This window comes from Rhinolophus sinicus, chromosome 17 (assembly GCF_057876585.1).
Source record: "Rhinolophus sinicus isolate RSI-liver-muscle chromosome 17, RSI-T2T, whole genome shotgun sequence".
Lineage (NCBI taxonomy): Eukaryota > Metazoa > Chordata > Mammalia > Chiroptera > Rhinolophidae > Rhinolophus > Rhinolophus sinicus.
This window is the reverse complement of record NC_142517.1, coordinates 195,779,104-195,796,515: the sequence shown is the minus strand read 5'-3', so window position 1 is coordinate 195,796,515 and position 17,412 is coordinate 195,779,104.

Sequence of the window (17,412 nt, the reverse complement as noted above, 5' to 3'; positions counted from 1 at the left end):
GGATGATTTATGGCATTTGCTCTTTGTAGTTGAGTGTCCCAGCTCATCCATTTGTCTCTTCCTCTCTCCTTTCCTTCTTCTCTCCTTCCCTCATTTTCTCCCTTCCTCGCTCCCTTGATTATCTTCTTTTTCTTTACTCTCCCTGAATCTAAAATATCCAAATATGTATTTTAAAAATTTTTGGGTGCTTTCCAATATTTGGACACATCTCACACACACATACACACACACACCACACACACACACACACACACACACACCAATTATATTACTCTTCCCTTGGATACTTCACTGTTAGAACAAAAGAAAAGAGAGAGAGAAACAGAGACAGAGAGGGGGAGGGGAGGAGAGCAGAGACAAAGGAGACAGTTAAAAAGATGGGCTTCCCACGAATGTCTTGGTTTTCAAACTAAATTTTTAGAGGAGAAAATCACCTTTTTTGTAGAGCTAAATGACCCAGTATTTGTCAGTGCGAGTTCGGTAGTATTCCACTTGGATATTTCACTTCACCTTTTGTTTTCATTTTTATTTTATGTGAAGAAACAACACATGTTAGGCTTTCATGTCCACATTCCCTTTAATGAAAAAAAAAAGAGAAAGAAAAGAAAGATTGATGTGGATAAGTAAAACCAAAAAACAGATAACCTGAGCAACGAGGGTGGATAAAAGCTGTCTATGATACATCTGTATTAACTTTGCGGTAGTTTGAAGCAAAGGAGACTCTGTCACAGATTGAGAGAGACGGCAAAGGAAGTCTGGGAAGTGATGGCTCATGCGTCTGACCTCTGAAGTAAGGCTGATAGAAAACCCTCCGATTTGTGCCGCTGTGGAAAACTCCCTCCCAGGGCTCTGAGCTTTCCTCGGAGGCACAGGTAGCAGGAAACACCTGCTTTACTTCTCCCTTGATTTTTTTTCCTTTAGGGAGTATGGGTCCCCTCCCCACTCTTTACTGCAATGCACAAACGGACAAGTCAATTTTCCACATGTCCCAATCTTTCTTAAGAGAGGAAGTCTGGAAACATCTATTAGTAAGTAATAAACTTTGATGGCTTACCTACCCCCCCCTCTATTTTCCCCCTTCCAGTTGACATCTATTATTGCTTCCTCAACCCAGCTCTTCAATGAGGCATAAGACGATACGCAAGTGTGCATTCTGTTCATGAGGAGTCTTAATTTTGCGTTTTGCCGTTTCCCTCCCTGTAACAAAGGGAAGCAAATGAAATTCTATTTTGGAAAGGCATGAAAGACAGATGCAAATATGCATCAGATCAAGAGAGCAGACTTCAAATGTCCTCCCAGCCAGCGGCACTCTGCAATTAGCAGCTTTTTAGATTATCCTTCCACCAGCGCAGAAAATGATGGTCAAGAAACCATCTACATAAATCTACAAAGAATATTAAAAAAAAAATTTTATGAAGTAAAAAAATTATGAAATCCTAGAAAGTTTCATCAGACATTTAAAGATCATTGAGAATCACTACGTCTAGTTGCCTTTCTCCAAACAGGAGAACATCTGAAGCAATGTTTGTAACACTGGTATCACCCCCCACCCCTTCTTTAAGAACAGGGCTTCCTTCTTCTGTTCTTAGTCAAAGGAATTCTTGGATAGAAAAGGGCAAAAGGCAGAAAAGACAAAAAATAGTCAAAGGAATTCTTGGATAGAAAAGGGCAAAAGGCAGAAAAGACAAAAAATTAACTAAAGTGCTATTTATCGTTTTTTTCCACAGGAAAAAATCCTGTGATACGAAATCCTGGTCAAGTTAGAATTATATGTTGCTTTATGAGGATAGGCATGGTGGTGTCATAAAAATATGAGTGAGCTGAGTCAAAAAATCTTACTGAGTCACTAGAAAAATCAGGGATATAATTGTGAGGCCTCGATGAGTCACCCCCTTTTTCTAGACAGTTTAATCTGTAAAATGGGAGGGTTAAACTAAAGGATCTCTGAGGTTACTTTGGCGATGCATGTTTTGTAACATACACAACAAAACAGCGATGACTACCTTACTAAATTTGCTCCTAGAAATCAAGAAGGAAGTGGGAAATACCCCAATAAGAAAGTAGGAAAGGGAAAAAAAAACAAAGTGTATTCACAAAAGAAGTATTACATTAGGTTAGTGAACTGATGAAGAGATAGTCAACCTCCCTAATGATCAAAGAAATGCAAAAAAGAAAAAAGCATGGGCCCTCATTCTTACTTCTGAGCCTGGTCAGAAGGGAAAAGCTTTTCATAACTTTTACTATAGCAGTTTTTATGACAGCAGCACATTGGAAACAACCTATATGCCTCGCTATGATCTATTCATTTCAGAGAATAGTACCATCTGTCAAAAATGATGACATGGATCTATGACTATGCATTAATAATGGAAACATAGCTACCATATATTAAGAAAAAAGAGAAGGTTACAAAACATGTGTAGTACTACTCTGCTTAAGGAAAATGTATATGTACAGTGTGTGTGTACAGGAAAAATTTCAAATGATCACCCCTAACAAAGTGAACAGTGGTTTTCTCTGCTGAAATCATGGTGTAGCAATGTCCTTTATACTTTTCCATGTTGTTGGGGGTGTACAGTGAACATGTGCTACTTTTATAATTAAGAAATGTCATCTCCATTTGGGAATAATGCATAATTACGTAAAATGCTATAAGCAGGCTGCTTATAGAAGAGCACTGCATAGAAACAGAAATAAACCCTTCTTGGGCAGCAGATGGTAAGCAGAACTGTTAACCTTGGTCTGCTCACTCAGAGCCCTGGAATCTTGGGTACCGTTATCAGTTGGTTCTTTCTGGTTCAGATATTTCTCTTTTATAAGTTGCTTGTATTTTCTGAACCTTGGTTTCTTCATCTATAAAATAAGGGTAAGAATTTTCATTTATACTGTAACAAACAGTGATTATGAAATTAGATTTGCTAATTGATAAACCACACTGGAATGATACGTCTATGTATAATTTGTAGTTGTATGTTAACTACTAAGGTTAACAGTTAATAGGATATCCTTAACAAGACAGTGGTGAAAGCTTTGGTCATGAGTGACTTCATTTCATTCAATGGAGAGTTTCCTGAATACTCTGATGTACAACCTCTGTATCCTGCACAGCCAGCTGGTCACATTGCATCATATACGAGGGTCCCAATATTAGCCAACCTTGACCTAGACACAATAGTGTATGCAAAGAAAAAAAAAAAAAGATGCAGGTTCTGCCTTCGAGGCGCTTACCATATAATGAGAAAAACAAGCCAACGCTCCACAAAATGTGGTGTGATAAAATGTTATACGTGCAAGAAAAAATATACTCTAAAAAGCTAGAGAATTTTATATCATTCAGTCTGTAGGTGGAAGCCTCAGAGAAGCTGTGATAGCTGACTAATTTTTAAACAGGAATTTTCTACGAGGAAGATACGGGGAAAGACAGGAGGAGACATCCAAAGGCATTGGAATGTCACATGCATGATACACCAAGTGTTTTCACAAATGAGGTGTCGTGTCTTAGAGTTGGGACGTAAGACGCATGCTGGGAAGTGGAATGAGATAGAGCTGGAGATGCACAGGGACAGGATGGTGGGGGGCCTTGTAAGACAAGCTGAGGGGTGTATACTTTACCCTGTTGGTGACAGAACATGACTAAGATGTTAGATATGGAATGATGCACCTTGATCTCAAATCTGGCCCACCTTCCAGCGGGTAAATTGAAAGGGGATAACCCTGGAAGCAGGTAACCTTAGGAGGACTTCTATCTGTGGCAGGGATAGAGGCAAGTAAGGGTGGTGGTGGGTCACAGTATGGGAACCAGTGTGTGACATGAAGGGTTCTCTCTAGCCCTACTATTGACGGACTGTTAGAGCTCGGGCAGGAATCACTTGACATTTCTGAGTCTCTGATACGTCAGCTGTAAAAAGGAAGGAGGTTTCAGGGTATGGACTAAATCGATCTATGAAACTCACTCATTTATAGAACAGGGATCTTAAGGTAGGTGAACAGAAATAGTCATGGCCATTCTGGTGAGGGCAAGTATCTGAGGATGGAGAGGGGCTGGCATAGGTGCTGGGGGGACTGAACTGAGTCTCTGTCTCAGAGGAGGGGAGGGATATGAGCCAGAGGAGAAGCTTCCCACTCTAAAAAGGTGTGTGGGCAAAGGCAGTGTTTGAGTCCTTAGTGAGCTCACTTTCAGCGACCTGAGACAGGGTCAGTGAGGACTGGGAGGGTCAGAAAGATGAATTTAAGAATAAGCTGAGAAAATACGATACCACAGGAGAATGCTGGGAAGCAGCAGCCACCAGCAGAAATCTCTGGCACCCAATCCCTACCAAACGGCCCAGTTTGGAAGCAGGCAGAGTCCTTCTGTGCTGGGCTCAAAGCGAGCAAGGAGCCTGGGACAGGGGGGTCCTGGGATGTGGAGCAGAGTTCTCCTGGCCAGCAGTGTTCACACTGCAGGACCCCATATTTTTCCCAGTGCATCCCACCTACATTCCCTGACCTGCCCTCCCAAGCCCAACCTGGTCTTCTCCAACTGCCTGATGACCTGGGCTGGAAACCAGGGGAGAGGTCTGTCATGGCTAGATGGCTGCAGATTATCTGGGCCTTGGGATATTTATCTATAAAATGGAGATAATCCATGTGCTACCTAGTGCACAAAGTTTTGGAAAAGAGCACATGTAAAAGGAATGCCTCATAATACTAAAAAGTACTCAAGTATTGGAGTATGAGCATCACCATCTCAGACCTTACTTAACTTTAACCTTCAAGTTCCCTTTCAGGCCAAGATACATTGGAATTTAAAACCAAAAAGATCAGTGTACCTGGTTTCATATGCATTCCTTACCAATATTTTTTGGACAGCTTAACTGGTACAAGTTTATAAAATATGATAAAAGTAGTAAAAATTATGAAAATTTATAAAATGAAAGATCTAGCTCAGAGTAAGAAACCAGCCCACACCTGAAATTAAGCTCATCCCTGTACACCTGGGCCTCTGTTGTCTGGAAAACTTTAGAGACAACAGAGCTCTGTCTTGAGAAATTGTAGGCAAGGACTTTGACCCCAACCTGTTTGTACTCTGTCCCTCCGAGCTTCGTTTCCAAGGAAAGGGGCTTGGTCCAAAAGACCTCTACCATTCCACCTGATTCTGAGCACGCTACACCTTCAGTATTTATTAAGCACCTCCTGTATTCCTCTCGCTATAAGGGACTTGTAGGTGGTAGAGGGAGGGCCATAGGCAGTATATACATTATGGTCTCTACCACAAGAATCTCAGGATAGTTGAGGGAATAAGATGTAAACGTGCAAATACATAAACAGAAAATGAGCAATAAATTCTCTCATCTCTTGTTCCCATCACGCTTTGGATGCATTTGCACCTTATGCCACAGTTCCAAAGGTAATGTGAGGTCATGAGAAGGAACTGGAGGTGGAAGGGATGGGTTTACACATGCATTTCATAGAGAGAGACATTGAAGACACCCAAGATGAGTGATGTGCTGAGCTAGAATAAAGACCCCCGGGTTTTTCAGCTCCTGGTATAGGGAGATGAAAAGGCAAATTGAATAGCCCATGGGCTGTAGAAATAGATGGGTCTGTATTAGAATCTTCTCTGTTGTCTGGGTGACTTTAGGTGGGATAGAGCCTAATATTATAATTTCACAAAGCAACCAGTGGACTCAGGTGAGGTTGTTGCAAGGATTTTGTACTGTGTCAGGCATGGTGCGTGGCACCCTGCAGGTGGGGGTAAAGGAGCTGACAGGTATCAGCTCCTTCTATAACCTCAGGACCCGGGGCTAAAGCCTGTTGAGGAGGACACCTCTCACACATCCTGGAGTGCTCTGCCCTGCTCTTCTTTCAATCAGATGGATGCCTCAGGCCTCCTGGCCTGGAGTCCAGAAGTATGTTGTTGGTGCCTTCAACATGCCCAGGGCTGCTGGAAACTTCTCAGGTGGCAAAGACGCAGCTGACCTGGGCACTAGGGGCAGCCAGGGAAGGGAGAGTGCAGAGCCTGGCTCTTTGGAAGGAAATGGGGTTGAGTCTGGAGAACATCCCCTTTTTTGAAGCCTGAAAAAGCTTTGACCTCATTGTTCTGTAGCCATTATCTCCTTTGGTATAGAGGAGAGGGAGAGGTGAGGGCAGAGGGAAAGATTCTTTAAGTGGAAATAGTTTTTTGTTTTATTTTTAGATTGACTGGATTGGTGTTGGCCATTTGGCGATCAGTCCAACTGGAGAAATTAACTACTAGAGTGGAATCACATCTTGCACAGGATTTAAGTTTAGTTGTGAAAATTTTGCTGTCATAAAGGAAAAAATAAATAAAAAGTATAAAGTAAAATTAGCATAGAAAACCCTCTGGAAAGTTTCTATTTTGGAGACCAGTGTGCCATCTTCCAATAAATCCAGTACAGTTACTTTGACTTTCATCTTTGGAGTCTAATGTGCATATAATGTAACCATGATCCATTGCCAAAGAAACAGATACTTAGACATGTCTTAGCCAAAGAGTTGACACCTACGAATTTTAATTGCTCCTATCATGTATTCTCTATCCATCTTGCATGTTTGATTGGAAAATTATGTCCCCAGTGTTTGCAAGTCACTGCCAGCTACTGGAACCATTTCTCCCTTGTGTTTTTTTAAAGGCAGCATCTTAACTCTTCACCTGTGGGATGAGACTTTCTTGCTGCTCTGCCTCACCCTGAGTAAAATAGGTCTTTTGTTTGTTTGTTTGTTGCCTTCTCACAAACCTTGGATCGTTATTGTGATCTTCAGTTCATTCTTCTTCTCTGTGATGTGACTCAGTTTTCTTACCCACCAGATAACTTTGAAGACGCGTTCAAGTTATTCCAGCCTATGACAATTCCGAGCTAATTCTCCTTTAAATCTATTTTCTTAGGTTATCTTTAAAATGTGTCAAGAGAAAAATCAAAACCCCCTATGTCACACACATTTTGTGTGGGAAAAGAATTGTGCTAGTTGTTTATTCCCAATGTAAGTGTGTATGTCTTTAAAAACATGGCGTTTGCGTGAATAACTGAAGTACGAGACATGCCCTTTCCTGTAAAGGATGCACACCTTCTTGCCTGAGAAGTTTTTTCAGTCTTCTCTCTTTTTAAGAGAATAAAGTGAAAAGAGAAGGACGCCTTTAAAATCATGGTGGAACTCTGGATCTTCTTCTCAGGACAGATTTGGATTTAAACTAAATATCGCCAGGCTGGAATGCAGCAATCCAGCAGCCATCAACTGTCCATTGTTTTCCCTTCGGGTAGCACTGCATTTATATTCTGACAGACAGATGTGTCCGATGGCCCCCAGAGAAGGGCATTTCCCCCACTCGGAGCACTTGGTCAATGATTCCAGTGTCCAAGGAACTTGTCAGTTGTGAAATTCATTGTGTGCTATGAATCTCCTTAGCCATGTTATTAACTGATATCCCCTTGCTCACTCCCCAGTGGACCAGGAGAACAGATGGCTATTATCTTCTGTGGGGCAGAGCATTCAGAGTATAGGAGTCTTTAGGCAATGCTCATCAGTTATTTCCTTTCTTCCATCATCAGTCTTCTTAATAGCATCCCCGCCCCTGCCCTGTACCACAATGTATAAATTCTCGTCAAAATCCCAAGTAAAATACATAATGTGAAATACTTCACTATGGAAATGTTCCATCTCCTGGTTTAAGGTGTCATTGTATCAGCCCCTTCAAATAAGACGACACCTGCCTCCTCCACCTTTGTTTCTCTAACCCTACGTGATGATATATAGAGGCAGGTTTGGAGTGTTTGGTTAAGTCCGACAACTGAATATCAAGATACCAAATATTATCTATTCCTGGTATAAAAATGACAGGCATTTTTTATTAAACTAAAATTACATTAAACTATTGGTGAATTTGTGACTAGGACTTTATAAGGCTTTTAGAGAAAGTATTAGGTTGGTGCAAAAATAATTGTGGTTTTTGCAATTATTTTTAGCCTTTGAAACTGCAATTAGCTTTGCACCAACCTAATATATCATTAAAAAGATCTAGTCTGGATTTTATCAATAGGGATATTTGATAAATTTTATTAACAAATATTTATTTTGAAGATTTTCAGACTCATAATTATGAAATTATGACTTGCTGCTGAAAAGAAATTGATCCCTATTCCATCTTAGTAAAAATTAAATATTTTCTAAATAATGTATATAATTTATTCCTAGAATTTCTGATAATACATACAATAGAGGTAAAAGAAGTGACTACAGGCATTTCACTCTTACTTGCTCACACTGATTCAATTGAAGAGGAAAGGGGATTTTAACTATATGTTTGACTAGCATTATCAAGTTGTTTTCAGTAGGATTTTCCTGCAGAAATAATGGATTATGTTACAAATCATATATAAATTTCATAACAGCTTCTATGTACGTGCCAGGTAAAGTATATTGACTAGATATTGGAAAAAAATGACATTTATTTAAGATGGGAGGAAATCTCTAAAATGATGTGGTCATCAAATACATACATGTGTGAATTGCTAAAAAGTAAAGAAATGGTATTATACTGTAATCTACATTCTTGAATAAATCAGATTGCCATGTATATGCGTATTACCACTAGATGATAAAATTCTCTCTTATAAACACTGAAATTTACATTTAAAAGCAGTACTAGAGATATTTCATAGAGACTTGATGCTAGTTGATGAGATTCTGTAATAAAAATATTACCAAATAAACAACTCAAGGAAATTTCAAAAAAAGACATAATGGAAAAATAAAACACAGAGCCTATTAAAGCGCTTCAAGATATTCTGATCCTACTATTTTGCCTGTGGCCAATGGGCCCAGTTTCTAACCTAGTATATCTAATTGTCCTCTAAGACAACATGCGACATGTCGTAGAGACCAGCAAAGTGCTAGGTAGATAGAAACAGCAATTATGTGTGTGACAGCATATGCAGAGTTTACACGAGAACCAAGCCTGTCTTATAGCATATGGCAGTCCCCAAAGCCATCCAAGGTGGATTCATATAAATTATATAGGAAACAGTTTCCTTTTGAGGTCACATGATTCTAAAAGTCTCTGGGATCCTAAAATCTCAACACGCAAAGGACAGACAATGGTATAATTCAAGTCAAATATATTTGTAAATAGGCAAAGCAAATTATTCACATTTTGCCTAAGTCAGTGGTTTGGGTTTAGATGGTATAAAGCATGAAGGGCACAGTAGTAGATTCAGAAAGAAAACAGCAGGGAAGAATTATCATTTTTTATTTCCCTGCTCAATCATCCTAGGGGAAAGATTTTATGAAAGAGGCCTCTATTTGGAAGTTGCTAGACAAATGAAAGAGATCAAAGCTTTCAAGGAAAAGGTTAAGAGAGCTGTCTCGGGGTAGTATTCTACCCTGGTAGGGAGGGGCCGGCCCGGTGGCTCAGGCGGTTAGAGCTCCATGCTCCTAACTCCAAAGGCTGCCGGTTCGATTCCCACATGGGCCAGTAGGTTCTCAACCACAAGGTTGCCAGTTCAATTCCTCGAGTCCCACAAGGGATGGTGGGCTGTGCCCCCTGCAACTAAGATTGAACACGGCACCTTGAGCTGAGCTGCCTCCTGGCTCAGTTGGTTGGAGCACGTCCTCTCAACCACAAGGTTGCCAGTTCGATTCCTCGACTCCCGCCCCCTACAACTAGCAATAGCAGCTGAACCTGGAGCTGAGCTGTGCCCTCCACAACTAAGACTGAAAGGACGACAACAACTTGAAGCTGAACAGCACCCTGCACACCAAAATTGAAAGGACAACAACTTGACTTGGAAAAAAGGCCTGGAAGTACACACTGTTCCCCAATAAAGTCCTGTTCCCCTTCCCCAATTAAATCTTAAAAAAAAAAAAAAAAAAGTTTAGGGAAAGGAGAGGAGTGGTAATTTCACTGGAAAACTAAGCAGAGGAGCCTAGGAATCGAAAAGCTCCAGGAGTGAGGTTTTATGGGGTTGTGAAAGTGAAATGTGACTACTTCTCAAAGCACGTTTTCAAAGCACAGGCTGAACAGGAGGCATCAGATCCCTTAGAAGTCAGTTTCCTATCCAGCCCATCTCCCTTAACTCTTACAGCCGAAGTCAGAATGCAAGACTCTTGAGGTAAAGGAGTGTGAGGGGCCTATTTTCTCCTCTACCGATAGATGTTTCCATCACTAGTGCGGCAGCCCTGCCACATGCCCTGGTTCCACTCAAGCACCACCCTTGTCAGGAGCTCATTAGCTTCCAACCTGCTGCTTTATATAAAGATAGCCTTAGCTAGTTGAAAGATTTTCTTCACTTCTTTTAAATCTGGGCCATTCTGGATTTGGATTTCCTCAATTTCAAACACAACGACCTGGTGGCAAAGTATCTTCTGGTTCCCTCAGTGCTCAGACAGCCACAGCTACAGCTGCCCCAACCTGTTTCACACTGACCCCGTCAAGGTCCATGCACTATCAGAAAGTCTTTTCCGGTGTAGTCATCATTAACTGAAGCTTATTGTAACAAAGTGGTTTTTATGTCCCAACCTGCTCTCGGCTTGTACACTAACCCTCAATTCCTCATTGTCTACAATGTTTTAATTTAGCTGAGAGACTTTAATAGAATTCAATAATCTTGACTGGCATATATTCATTATTTGTGAGAGAAACTCAGCTATACTAGCTGAAGCATAAAAGGTCATTTATCGTATATATACCAGGTTATCTCGTAAACACCTCAAAATAGGAATATGGGTGGGCATTGAAGGCAGGGACTAATGCATAGGCTTCTCTTCCTGTCTTTAATTTTTGTTTGTCTTCACACCTCTGCTTCCATCTTCTCTCACTAGGTAGACAACCTTTCTTTCTCTTTAGCTACAAAAAAAAAAAAAAAAAAAAAAAAGAAGAAGACCAACAGCCAACAATATCTGAGCTTCATGTGCAATGGAGAGAAACTGCTCAGTTCCAGCTCCAATCGGCTTGGGAAACACTGTGTTCATGCAGCCACCTCTAAGCCAGTCACCGCAGCCTAAAGGCCAAGTTTGGTCACATCCATGTGATGCTTTTACAGTAATCCTTTGATTAGCAAATCCGCTGGGGAGAGTGGGAAATAGCACGAGTGGGAGGGCCTATTCTCCAGGGGTACATGAGCAGACAGCAAAACAGGTTTCTGTGATATACCTAGACCCTATAATTGTATCAATTCTCCTCACTGTTAAGACCTGGTATAGAGTCCAACATAAAATCATCCATTCATCAGGTTAAGGAAACACTTCCATAGTGACTTTCCTTGTTACTTAGGCTCATGTTGTTTTCTCTCCACAGACAGGCTTTTGGGCTTCCTCGGTGAAGGAGGAAACCTACTTTCAGGTCTGACTCTAAAACTGAATTGCTAGGTAAACCCTGGGACTCTGCTTCTTCATATGTAAAATAAATGCTTTGAACACAGTAAGATCCCTTCCAGCTCCAGAATCCTGTGATCTTATGCTACCTTATATTGTTCAATAATGTATCCAGTAGAGTTGGCACTCTCCACGGGTGGCCTCCATCTATTGATCTTCTCTGTATCCACAATATCCAGCAACTGGAGCTCAGTAATTACATGTTTATTGATGTTGGTTGTGGTTGTGAAATATCGATCTATCTTAGAACTTTGAGGAATCCCAAAGCAAATCTGCTTTTAAGCACTTCCCAATATCCATAATGCAAGAAGATAAAAAGGATATGCTAAGACTCTCAGCAAATTTTTGAAACGCATTTATTTCTAAGTTGAAGATAAGTTAAAGACTTTAATACTTTCCAAAGGAAATGGTTTTTTTAATGTAATAGGACAACTATTTGAGAGAGAGAGAGAGAGAGAGAGAGAGAGAGAGAGAGAGAGAGATAAAATAGGAAAAAAACAACCACTCTTGCAAAACCTTAAAATCCCATCACCCCTTGTTATTAGGCTCTGGAAGCACATCCTCCTTTTTGGTTGTGGTTCACACCTTGGTCACAAGACTGAAATATCTTGTAACCTCACTCCAGAGGCAGGCTGAATGTATGGGGATCTCAGCTGCTACCTAATTGGTATGAGGGACGGAACAGGGACCCTGGAGCCACTCTGTGCCCTGGAAGAGGGAGGGAGAGCCACTCTAGGGCAATCTTAGAGTCCAGGAAAGGAGGCCAGAATCAGTGGTTGGTGAGCAAAATAGCTGCTAAAGTGGAAGCTGCTGGAGGTGGAAAGAGATCAGTCTCAACATACGTGATTTAGAAGACCTGAGCAGAACTGCCCTGTTTGTCTAAATCACTCCTTGTCTCAGGTCCAACCTAGACAGACGACTGGGACTCAGGTCCCAAAATCATCCAAAGAGAGACCTCCAACATTCTAGTATGATACATTTCAGCACTTGGTACTATACATTTTTTCCACAAGATCATTTTTACTGTTTTATCCCTTCTTGTGACATACAAATTTGATTACATCATGGTCACAACTTTTCACCAGCAAAAAGCTGGAGAAATATTTAGTTAAAGGGGTAGCTTCTGGTAGGTACCTCACTCTTACACATTTAGCATCATATCCTATATTCAGGTTAATACCTACTCCTGCCCCAATACCTACACACACGCACACCTCAAGCTCCCTTTGAGAGTTGATTCTTTCTATGATCCACACAGGGAAACTGGGGACCAGAGGGGAAGCTCTAGACTAAGTCAGGAAAGTCTGTGAGGCAGAAGGGCTGGTTCTGCTGCTCAAAAGCTGAGAGCCTTTTTCTACAAGTGAGTCTTCTGGGATGCAATCTGGGATGTGGTCAGAGGAGAGATGACACAGGGCTAACACCAACCACGAGTTACAGACTTGTACCCTCACAAGGGACTACTAACAGACTGGCTACCTTCACCACCTCACCCACCCAGGTTCACTTGAATCTCAGAAAAACACACTGACATTGAGATGTGGAAGAAATGACCCCAGAAATGACTAAACCAGATGAACACCATTAAGAGCAAGACTAGGACTGGGGACCATTTAATAATGTGAGAAATAAACTTATGGATATTTTTTTCAATCACCACAATTTTACACAACTAGGATGGTAAAGTGATTGCACTGATGTCTCCAGTTCTTCATTACAACCATCGAGGGCAAAATGTTCTGACTGACCCCTTCTCTCTGGGCTCAGCAGTGTGACTTGCTTTGGCCAATGGAAGTTAGCAAACAAAACACAAGCAGTCTTGAAAACACCTATGTATTGGTGTCTGCTTTTCTGCTTCTCTTGTTCCTTAGTCATGAACATGTGGACGTCCCTGGGCTGACCTGCTGAAGGAATGTGAGAGACACATAGAGGAAGGCTAAGTTTTCCCATCTGCAGCCATCCTAGATTAGCCAGTCCACTTGTTATTTGCAGCTGATATCAACTCCATAAGTGAGTCAAAGGATTCACTGTGTGAGCCTCTACTGAGGCTCACTCAGATCAGCAGAACTTCCCAACAAACCCATAGACTTATGACACAATAAATGTTTATTGCTTCAAGCCACTAGGATTTGGTATCATTTGTTATGCAATAGCTGACTGATACAACTTCTGATAATGATGAGATGATATTGAAGAGAAATATTGGGAGAGTAAATATGAATACTAGCAAGACAGCTGCCTCAGCATCTCAGTGAAAGAAGGAATTTTTGATACTTCAGTGCTAGAGAAAGCATCTCCTTTTGCTTCCCTCCTGGTCATCCACACTCACACCATCCTATACAGCATATTTGCTAAAACAAATCTTTGTCTGTTTCAGTTGTGTGTGTTTGAAGGTACTCCTAGACAGAGGTGTGGTGAGTGTTCCAGTATGTGCATTCGTGCTCATGCTGTGGGCTCAACCCAAAACGATCCAAAATTGAGTTTGAGAATTTAGCCTAGCCTGTCAGATCTCTTTGATCTTATTTAGGGGGCTTATGAGCCTCGTGCCCCATTTCAGATAAAGCAGCAGGTATTTGGCACTTTTCCTAACCATTCACAGGGACCAAGTCCAGGACAGTCAATGGTAAGCTTTTACAAAAGACAGCAAATGAGCTGGAGAGTACAGTGATTGAAGGGAAAAGGAAGAAGAATAGGGGAGAGATAACAGAAAAGTTTGCGTTTCTGCCATCTGACGAATCAAATGGTTTTCTAGCTCTCTAAGTGGAATGTATTTGTTGATTTGCCAGGAATGCCCTTCACAGATTAAATCCTTAGCTGGATGCTGATATAGGGTGTATCCCAATCATCCTTCTGACGCAGGGCATGCCTTTATTAATATCCTGGAGATACTAATGAGGAACACCTCCTTCTTGGCCTCATATTTCTCCTATTGCACCTGGAGCCAATGTAGTAAATAACAAAATGGTCTCCCTCTTTTGCAGTTGCCTCTCATCAAATAGTAGAGTCCATTCTGCTTCATTCCTTTAAATCAGGATTAACCAAGTGAGTTGTTTTAGCCAATGAGACATTAGCAAACATGATAAAGCAGGGGTGTCATGCAGGGTCTCTGGTCCTGCCCCCTGCATAAGAATGCAGGATATGGTGAGGCCAAAAAGGAACACCAACAGTGCCATAGATAGGGGAGTCATACCACCATATTCTCGCCGGCGGCTGGGTTGGAGACACAGGAAGCAGGAGCCACACCATCCACAATCTGCTGTCTGCCTCTTTGCCAACCAACCCACCTGCTAACTGCAATCCCCCCTTGCTAGCTCAGCCACGGCAGTTATATCAGTGGCCACTGGCTAACTGGTTACAGCTGATGGCCAACTAGTTACAGCTGATGGCCATCTACTACCTGAGCCAGAACCTTTCCACATGAGGCCGAGAGCCTGGAAACAGCTCTCTGGGACTCTGTCCCCACACTCCACTCCTACAGGGTCTCACCTCACAATCTATGTGACAAGCATCTTCCGCAAGGGGCCCTGTGTGAGGAACCTGGAGGTAGATGAAATATCCTGGGCACAGCCAGGGTTTTCAGGGTACTGTGCTGGAACAATAGTGGCTCACAGCCAAGGTGCTTACATATTCTCAATGGCGGCTGGTAGAGACACAGATGCAAACATCCACCTGCACCCCAACAAGGGGTCTTCCTGCACCAGTCTTGCTGGCGGCAAGGCGAGACACAGGAAGCAAATATCCACCAATTCCACTACATGGTGGTACGTTCCCAAGCAAAGAGTCAAGTGGTCCATCAAATCAGGGATGGAAGGCAATTCCCCACAGTCCACAGTAATTTGCCAGGGCTGTGCATTGGCCTTACAACGTGTGCCCTCTCCACAGGGCGAGGGCTCCAAGTCCTCCCCAACCTGGGGGTAAAGGACAACCTTGACCTCACCTGCATCTTCCACTGAGGACTCAGCAAGACTTTCCTCCTGGGACTACAAGTCCCACATCTGGGCCACCCCAGCAAACACCTCCCATCCCACAGGACCACAACGACCTTCGCTTTCTCTGGCCTGTGCTGGTTGGAGGACTGTCCACATCTTCCCATCCCTCCACCGGGGTCCAGCTCCCAAGAACAGTGGCTACCGGGCACCACACACTGTGTGGGGACCACAGGTGCTCCCACCCAGAGTCAGACAGCATTGCTACCTGGCCAGAGTCCTGCTCGCCACGCCAAGTATCCAAATTGGTGGAGGCCTCGGTGCAAGATGTCCACAACCCTCGGAGCCAACAGCAGCAGACCGTCAGAAAGCAGGAGATGCCGCCACGGCCAACAGGTGGCATGCCATCCAGAGGCTAGACAGGCCCCCCAATTCACCGAGGGGTCACATCTCTCCCAGGCAGATTGCGTCCCCTGCTCCTGGCGCTGCTCCCCAGGGGCCTCCCGAGACTGAGCCCAGCCCCCACGCGCACAAACTGCTCCACCACCCTCTGAAAATTCTGGCTGACACCACACCCTGTCCGCTGCGCCACATGTCATGCAGGGTGTCATGCAGGGTCTCTGGTCCCGCTCCCTGCATAAGAAAGCAGTATACAGCGAGCCCACAAAGGCACATCAACAGAGCCACAGATAGGGGAGTCATACCACTGTATTATCGCTGGCGGCTGGGTTGGAGACAAAAGAAGCAGGAGCCACACGATCTGTTCCCACAAGGGGTTTAAAAATAACTTACATATAGGAGCATGCCCTCTTGCTGTCTTGGAATCCTGAGCCACCACATGAACAAGCTTGGGTTATCCTGCTGGAAGATGAGAGCACAATCTCCCTCATTGCTCCACTCAGCAATCAGCCAAAACCTCCGGAAGCAGGCTTGCTTAGTAGACCAACAGAGGACTGAAAATGCAGAGTAAACCCTGCAGTAGAGATAGCAGAAGAACACCTGGCCGAGGTTAACCTAAATTGCTGAACCACAATTTAGTGAAGTAAATAGTCATTGTTTCATTCTGCTGTTTGGAGATGAAAAGCCAGCTTACAGAGAGCGGAGCTTTCCCAAGGCAAGAGACTTTTATAATACACAAATTGAACAAAAAGAAACCAGAATTTCATTTGGATTACAGGCTGATGTTTATTAAACTCTCAGTATAATTTCCCTTACTATCCTCCAGGCGACATTTAGAGAAAGATAAGTACTAGAGAATATTTATAAATAACTTTGGGAAGCTTTCCATTTGGGAATTATTTCCATTGTAGCTTATATATACCTGAAGTGTGCATAATCAGGTTATATGTTAAATAAAAACTATTGGGGGAGAGAGGAGGGCAAAATGGATGAAGGGGGTCAAAATGTACAAACTCCCAGTTATAAATAAGTCATGGGGATATAATATACAGCATGGTGACTATAGTTAATAATATAGTATTGTATATTTGAAAGTTGCTAAAAGAGTAAATCTTAAAAGATCTCATCACAAGAAAAAAATTTCCGTATAGAAGTTTTACAGTTTTAATTTTTGCATTTAGGTCTATGATCCAACTTGAATAATTTTGTATGTGTTGTGAGGTAGGGGTAGAGGTTCATTGTTTTCCATATATTTGTTTTAGTACCATATTTTTGAAAATAGTATTCTTAGCTCCTGGCATTTCCCTGGTGCCTTGTGCAAATATCAGTTAGCATATATGCATTAGTCTATTTATGGGCTCTATTTCTAAGCTGTCTCATTGATTTAGTTGTCTGTCCATGCTGATACCAATACCACAACTGTATTATCAAAGCTATGGAGTAAGTCTTGAAGTTCTGTTATGAGAGTTATCTTTTTCCTAAGTTTTTTGTCTATCCTAGTTATTTGCAGTTTTATAGATATTTTAGAATGTACTGTCAGTTTCTACAAAAAGCCTGTTGAGATTTTTCATCTGCAAATCAATTTGAGAAGAATTGATACCAGTGTTAAGTCTTCCAATCTATCTACACAGAATATCTCTCCATTTATTTAGGTCTCCTTTTATTTTTCTCAGCCTTTATTTCGCCCCGTAGTGTCCAGCATGGTGGTCTTGCCTGCCTCTAT